This window comes from Tenrec ecaudatus, chromosome 4 (genome assembly GCF_050624435.1).
Source record: "Tenrec ecaudatus isolate mTenEca1 chromosome 4, mTenEca1.hap1, whole genome shotgun sequence".
Classification (NCBI taxonomy): Eukaryota; Metazoa; Chordata; class Mammalia; order Afrosoricida; family Tenrecidae; genus Tenrec; species Tenrec ecaudatus.
This window is the reverse complement of record NC_134533.1, coordinates 8,816,202-8,824,118: the sequence shown is the minus strand read 5'-3', so window position 1 is coordinate 8,824,118 and position 7,917 is coordinate 8,816,202. Positions and strand designations below refer to the sequence as shown.

Below are 7,917 nucleotides of genomic sequence, written 5' to 3'. Positions count from 1 at the left end.
CAATGTGTCACCGCTACACTCCCAGCGGCCACCTCCCTCTATCAGTGAGAATTCTTTGCACGATACACTCCATAATCCGGGATATATGCAGGCACCTGCTTTTGGAAATCATCCCATACCAGCCCCCAAGGGTCACGTCGTCCATGTTGGGAAGCAGTGACTTACCTTTGTACCATTTCTAAGATAACCTGGTGAGAAATCACTCCACCAGGGCTGAGGTGAGTCGTTTGTGGAGGGAGCGGGCTTGGTGATGCAGGTTTCCAGGCAGACCTGGTCCAGGCAAACCTGGTCCAGGCAGAGACCAGAGCTCCAGCAGAGGAGACATAGCTGGTAGGCCTGGAGGGGCTCTGTGCGCCTGCTCCACCTGGCCAGTCTTCAGGTCCGATGATCAAGTGAGGGGAAGTATCGGGCCTTCCTTGGGGGCCATGACTGGTCATCTCTTACCCTCCAGTGACCAGTGGTGCTGCTGGAGCTTCCCTGGGGGCTGCAGGATGGCAGAGTGGATGTGGTTGGGGGCAGAATGAATGCCAGCTTCCCTGGAGCCTGGGACTCTGAGCCTGGTGCCCTGCTGGCTGGAGCGAAGGAAGCCCAGGATCAGGGCCGAGGATGAAGGACAGGCTTTGGCACGTTGTCACCCGAGGCCCGATTTTTAGTCACACCCCTTTCCCTGGAGGGAGGTGAGTTGTGTGTGGTGCATGCCCAGGCATGGTGCGGGGAGAGCAGGGTGCAGCGTGGGCGCCCCATGCCCCTGGCACTTGGGAGCACATCACGTAGTGGGTGGGCCTCAGGGTTTCTGACGAAGCAGTGCGGAACTGTCTAAGGGCATTTGGGAACTTTTGAGCACTGTTTTTTGTGTGCAATGGCAGCAGATGTTCTATGGAAATGTTCTGTAAACTGTTGGACCCTTAGCTGCTTCTGCATCACCATGCCCATCTGGCTGGGGGCTCCCCCCTCCCCCCGTGCCCCTCAGGAACACCTGTGATGGACCTGGGACACCTGTGGCCTAGCAGGCGCATCGGTGGCGTACCAGGTGCTATGGGTTGAATAATTCTGTCCCCCCCCTCCCCCAAATAATACATCTGTTGAAGTCTTAACCCTGGTACCCGTGAAGGTCACTCTGTTGGAAATAGGGTCTTAGAAGATGTCACATTAACACGAGGTCTTCCTAGAGTAGGCGGCTTGCAATCCAATGTGAGTCATGCCCTCATACAAAGGATGAGACCCCGACCGGCGGAGGCACAGGAGGAAGACAGTCGTGTGAAGCAGAGGCAAAGAATGGGGTGGAGCGTCCACAAGCCAAGGGCTGCTCGGGCCTGCTGGTGTGGTGTGATGGAACATCTGTCTTGCCCTGATCTTGAACTCCCACCAAACGACTGCATGATGCAAACTGGGACTATGCAGATAAGGTGCTTGCGAGCCATCCAATGGGATTAGGTGGCTTGCTAGTAATGCAAATAAGGCGTATGTCGCTCTAGCATGGGGATTGGCCAGTCTTGCCATCCTTCTGGGCTGGGAACTTCCTCTCTTTCTCCTTGGAGGTAGGCCACACTCTGTCTGCTTCACCTTCCTGTTGAGGAGCCATGTGGTGACCCGTGCCTGCAGCGCTGAGATGATGCGTCCACCCGCATTGGATCCACAAGACTTTTCACCCACCAGCCTATCACCTTCCTGCATGTGGCGTCATTGCATGTTCTGGGTGAGTCTGAAGAGGAATTTATGGACCAGTATCAGCTATATGGGCTAATATTGGACTGATGGACTTGATCTGGACGGGGCTGGTATAACATATACAATTGCTCTTTGGTAGAAAGCTCTCTCTTACACACACACACACACACACACACACACACACACACACACACGGGTGTCTCTGGGTTTGTTCCCCTGGTCCACTTGGACACACACACAGAGCTCAGTGTCACTGGTTTTGTTTCTCTGGATTGCTCAGTTTGACACGCAGCATGATCATTTTGTGTGCGTAGGAGACCCCGGCCAGAAGGGCCACATTAAAGTCATTCCCAGCATCTCAGCCATCCGGAACTGCAGGCTGCAGGGATGCTGGTGGAGCTGGAGAGAGGAGGACAGACGGAGAGGACGTGGGAGACATGATGTTCTTCGCTCCGCCAGGAGACTGACTAATCTGGTCCAGTTGCCTAGAGTCTGTGGCTCATGAATTTTAAAGCCTGACCAAACCCACCCAGCTGCCACCGACTCCTCCCCACCCAGGGCGACGCTGTGTGTGCAGAGTGGAACTGTGCTCTGGGAGCTGTGACCCTGTGACCTTTCAGAAGCAGACCAGGAGGTGCCTCCGGGTGGGTTCGAACTGCTGACCTTTGGCTTAAGTTGAGCAGGTGACCATGGGAGAATTTGCCCGGCAAGAGGTAAATTGTGGCACCTGCTCGGCACATCCACTGAGGCTCCCAGCTCCTGCTTGGAGGGTGGTGTTTCAGGCAGGCACTTCCCCGGGTCTTTGAGCCTCCAGAATGCACCTGTCCCCATCCCGTGTGCTGATCCTGCTTTTTCAGCACCTCTTACTTTCCTTCGAGGGTCACCACGTGCTTAGCAGCCGCCTCTCCTAGCAGTGGCCTTGGTTGCCCGGGCCCCGCCATCTCGTTCTCCTCGCAGTTCCTCCACCCTCAGCCAGATGTGCAGGAGCTTTGGGTTCTGGATCATGGCCCCTCCAGTGGCTGCTGTCCACCTGGGAAGTCCCCAGGCCTGAGCATCCCGCTTCTGAGCTCCGTGGGTCTCACACGGCCCGGACTGGAGAATCCCCACAGAAGAGAGCAGGCCCAACACAGCTGCCGCTGCTTTCAAAGCCCGTCCTCCCAGGGCCAGGGGCAACAGCCACATGCTGTTTACCGCCCCCCCCAGTTTTATTGGCACAGAATCCGCCTATCATATAATTCACTCAATCATATCAAGAAGAATTGTACAATCATTACCACAGTCAGTTTTAGAACCTCTTTTTTCTTTCATGGTTAAACAGCTTAAATTTTTTTTTTGAATTTTAATAAATCATTTTCTTAGGGGCTCTTATAGCTCTTATAATAATCCATACATCGATCATATCAAGCACATTTATGCATATGTTGCCATCGACATTTCCAAAACATTTTCTTTCTACTCGAGCCCTTGGTAGCAGCTCCTCCTTTTGTCCTCCCCCCTCCTCCACTCTCCCACCCTCATGAACCTTGCTAATTTATAAATTATTTTTCTTTTCCTATTTTATACCGTCTGCTGTCTCTCTTCACCCACGTTTCTGTTGTTCTCCCCCCTGGGGACGGGGTGTTGTACGTCGATTGTTGGGATCAGTTCCCCCTGTCGCCCTTCACTTTCCCCTACCCTCCTGGTATCACTACTCGCATTACTGGCCCCGAGGGGTTTATCTGTCCTGGATTCTGTGTCCAGAGCTCTTGTCTGGAGCAGTGTACATGCTCTGGTCTAGCCGGGTTTATGAGCTGGAACTGGGGTCATGACAGTGTGGGGGCAGGAAGCACTAAAGAACTAGAGGGATGTTGTGTGTTTCTTCGGTGCTATACTGCACCATGGCTGGCTCGTCCCTTCCTTGTGACCCCTCTGTGAGGGGATGTCCAGTAGCTTTTCAAGTGCGTTGTGTACCACATGCTTTTTCTGAGGATGTGCGTTGTATAGCGAGTGGTCACTTTGTCTGCCGCAGAGGGAAGGCTGCCATCCGCGGCTCCTCCACCACCGTGACAGCACGGTGGGGTCACTTGGGGACCATCTGTCCTGATGCCCCAGCCCCGGGACGGTGATGAATTTAAGCAGAGGCACAGAGGGACATGTCACAGCATTTTCATCACGCTCCCCAGGTGATTCTAGCTGCACCCCTTCAATACAGTTCCTCATGTTATAGTGACCCCCCACCATAAAATTAAGGGTCGTTCGACCCCCAAAGGGCTGAGAACCGCTGGGTTAGACCTTCAACGTCAGTTAGACTTCCAACACAAAACCCCTCTTGTACACCCATGCTGATCTTTCTGCACACCCCGTTCCCAGTGTTAGCTGTTGTGCAAAGCCTGCCTTGCTCCCCCCGTTCCTTCTCTGGACCACCAGGGTGGCACAAACAGCTTGTGCATGGCTACTAAGCAGAAAGGTTGGCAGTGTGGATTCCCGCTCCGTATGCCCCAGTGGTAGTGCAGAAGAAAGGCCAGGCAATCCATTGGTTGTTGAGTTGGCTCCATCCCATAGCAACCCCGTGAACAAGAGAATGAAGCACGACCTGGTCCTGCAGCGCCCTCACCCTTGTGCTTATGGGTGAGCCCACGGCTGCACTCACAGGGTCCGTCCATCTTGCCAAGGGCCTTTCTCTCCTTCGCTGCCCTCTGCTTTACCAAGCGCGACGCCCTTCTCCAGGGACCGGTCTCTCCTGACAACACGTTCAAAATACCCAAGATCAACTCTCCCCATCCTTGGCTCTAGGGAGCATTCTGGCCATACTTCTTACAGGACGGATCTCTGTTCCTTTGGCAGTGCATAGCACTTTCAATATTCTTCCATAACACCATAGTTCAAATGCATCGACCCTTCTTCAGTCTCCTTTGGTCAGTACCCGACTTTCACACGCATAGGAGGCGATGGAAAACGCCATGGCTCGGGTCAGGCGCACGCTAGTCCCCAAAGTAACACCCTTGCTTTCCAGCACTTTAAAGAGGTCTGTGCGGCAGACGGACCCAGTGCAGTGCATTGTTTGCGCTCTTTGCTGCTCCTGCGAGCGCTGATTGTGGGTCCCAGCCAGAGGCAACCCTTGGGAACCTCAGGCTTTCCTCCGCTGATCAGGAGGTTCCCTATTTACTGGTCCAGTGGTGAGGATTCGGGTCTTCTTGACATGGAGTTGCAATCCACACTGAAGGCTGGAATCCTTGATCTTCATCAGCAAGGGCTTCCCGTCCTCCCTCCTTTCAGCGAGCAACGTTGTGTCATCCGCATAAGCCTTCCTCCACTGCTGACGCCCCCCTCTTCTTCGTGACTTCCAGCTTCTATGACGTGTAGTCAGCGTGCAGATGGAGTAAGTATGGTGAGAGGAGACAGCCCTGACGCTCACCTTGCCTGATCAGACACTGTGCTTTGTTCTGTTCACACAGCTGCCCCGTGGTGTAGCCAGGATAGGGTTGTCCCGCCCATGCCTGCACAGGCCCCCAGAGGAGGTGGGAAGGAAATCAGGCGAACATTAGCCACCCTTGAAGATCCCCCAAATTGGGCATGCACCAATTCAGGCCCCCGAGCCAGGTGGGCAGTACCCCTGGGCGGTCCAAACAAGACCCAGGTGGGATTAATTCAGTCAAGGGGTCAACCAATATCTTCGACCACGCCTCCCCAGCCAGAGGTTTGAAATTCCCTGGCGGTGGGAAGGCCGGCCCTTTTTACGCCGATCAGGGTCAGTGGCAGGTTGGAGGGGCCTCTCTCCTCTCTCTTTTACCCCGCTGCAGCACCCCCTCATGCAGCGCCGCTCTCTCTGGCCCAGTGGGGGTGTGCAGTTCGGAGGTTGCTCGTGTCCAGTGTGGGCCCCGGCGCCGCGGGACATTCTTTTCCGAAACAGAGCGTGCTCGTTGAGACGGTGAAACCCGAAACTTCCCCCGTCCTTCATGAAAACTCACTTGGATCACAATCCAGGCTTTGGTGTGAAGCCAAGAATGGAGGTCTGACCACTCAAGAAAGCTCACAGATTCACGGGAAAGTGCCCCTCCACGTGAGCACCACGTGGCGTCGGGGAATTCCCGTTCTTAAGGCTGTCCGCTGTTTGTCATGGTCCACAGGGTCGAACGCCTTAGCACCTTAGCACAGCCAATAGGACACACGTCAACACCTTTCTGGTATTTTCTGCCTTGAGCCAGGATCCAGGTGACACCAGCCATGAACTCCTGTGTCCCGCGTCCTCTTCTGCAAGCGGCCTGACCCAGCGGCTCCCTGTCAGTGTGCGGCTGTGCGGGGGGTGGGGGGGGTGGGGGTGGGTGGGGTGGGGTGGGGGGTGGTGGTGGGGGTGGGGGTGGTGGTGGGGGTTACAGTCACTGAACCCCTGTGGAGAGCGCTTCTCCTCGGACACCCCTGGGCTCCACCTGAGTCGTGGGAATCTCTGGGGGCCACTCCAGCCAGTGACCACAAACTCACTCACCGCCAGCAAGTCGATGCTGACTCATGGCGACCCCATAGGATAGGGTGGGACTGCCTCTGTGGACTTCTGAGATGTAACCCCTTAAAAATATATGATTGTTACTCTGTTTCTTTAATTACAAAATTTCCCCAAGTTTACTGGCATATAATTTGCATATCATCCAGTTGAAGCATCCGGTCACATCAGGAAGAGCCGCACAATCACTACCACAATCAGTTGCAGAACCTTTTCTTCGCTCTTGCTCCCACCGTCAGTAGTGCCTCATTTTCTCCAAGCTCCCCTGCCGTACCCCCAAGGAACCATCAATCCAGTTACTGTCTCTGTAGCCTGACCTAGCCTGGATTTCATATACAGATAAACACTGAAATAAACAACCCCCAAACAAGACCTAATAACAAAGTAAAGCAGATGGAAAAACCTCTGTAGAAAAGAAAGCAGAGTGTTACAGCTCTTTTAGAATTCGTCTAGCAGGTTTTCTGGTTGTTTTTTTTTTGGAAAACCCATAAAAAAAGCAGAAAATATTAAAAACGAGAGCAAATTTAAACAGATCATAAGGGAGATCAAATGATACGGTGCTGGATTGTGACCTCGCTATGTCTGCCACCGTCCACTCTCCAGTGCACTCGGCACCTTACGGAGACTTCACCACCCTGGTCCATGGTCAGAGGAGATTCACCAGGGGCTGGATCCATGTGTGTTTCCAGACGTCTCAGGCCTTCCTTGGCTTGCAGGGACACCACATCAGTCCGGGCCCATTGTCACCTGTCTGTCTGCATCTTTATGTCCAGATTTCTCCCTTCTGGGGATACCAGTCAGATGGGGGTGACTCTCCGGGAACCCAGCAAGACCTCATTTTCACTGGAGCACATAGGCAAAGAGCCTCATTTCCAATAAGGTGACATTTCCGGGTTCCAGGGAAATACGAAGGAGCCCTGGTGGTGTCGTGGCATACGTGTTGGCCTGTTAACCATAAGGTTGGCAGTTCAAAACCACCAAGCTGTTCCTGGGGAGGAAGATGAGGCTAGCAATCCAGTCCTGCTCTGTCCCGTGGGGTCACTGTGAGCTCGACTCACCTTGATGACAGTGATCCTGAGCTCTGAGAGGTGGGTGTGAATATTTTGGAGACACTGTTCTCCCCACTAAGGAGGCCTGGGGGCACGACACCAAGCACCCAGCTGCTAACCGAAAATACAGCTCAATTCACTCAGCGGGGTAGAGGGACTGGGGATCCGCTCCTGCGAAGATCTCAGCCTAGGAAACTCAATGGGGGCAATCTACTCTGTCCTCTCTGGTCCCTCAGGAGCCGCAGTGGCATAGTGGGCCCTGTTTTGGGCTGCTAACCACAAGGCCATCAGTTCGAGACCACCAGTGGCTCTGAGGGAGAAAGGCGAGGCTTTCTCCTCCCAGAAAGAGTTACAGTCTTAGAAACCCACAGGGCGGTTCAGCTCTGTCCTGGAGGGTCCCTGTGCGTCAGGATCAACTTGATGGCAGCAAGCCATAGGGTCGCTCTCCGGAGGAACTGCATACAAATAATAAACCTTAGTGGTCAAGCGGGAAATGGAATTCTGGCCCAAGTTCAAATGTGCACATCCAAGGAGGTGCACGGACTTACCTTGCGGTTGTTTCCCTAGCTTCTGCAGGTACCGGTGGAATAGACACTGTTGGCCATGGGCACAGTCTCTGCCTTGCCTCTCTGACCAGTGAGGTAGGAGCTGCGGGGGCAGGGAGGGCCAAGAGGGGCATCTCCAGGGTGTCCCTTCTCATGTCCCAGGAAATCAGAGCCATGT

At 54.2% G+C, this 7,917-nt stretch overlaps 1 pseudogene; it reads left to right on the top strand.

Annotated features, from left to right (window-relative positions):
* The first annotated feature begins 6,567 nt into the window (after positions 1 to 6,567).
* On the top strand, positions 6,568 to 6,634 carry LOC142447557 (U7 small nuclear RNA; annotated as a pseudogene).
* Positions 6,635 to 7,917: the final 1,283 nt, after the last annotated feature.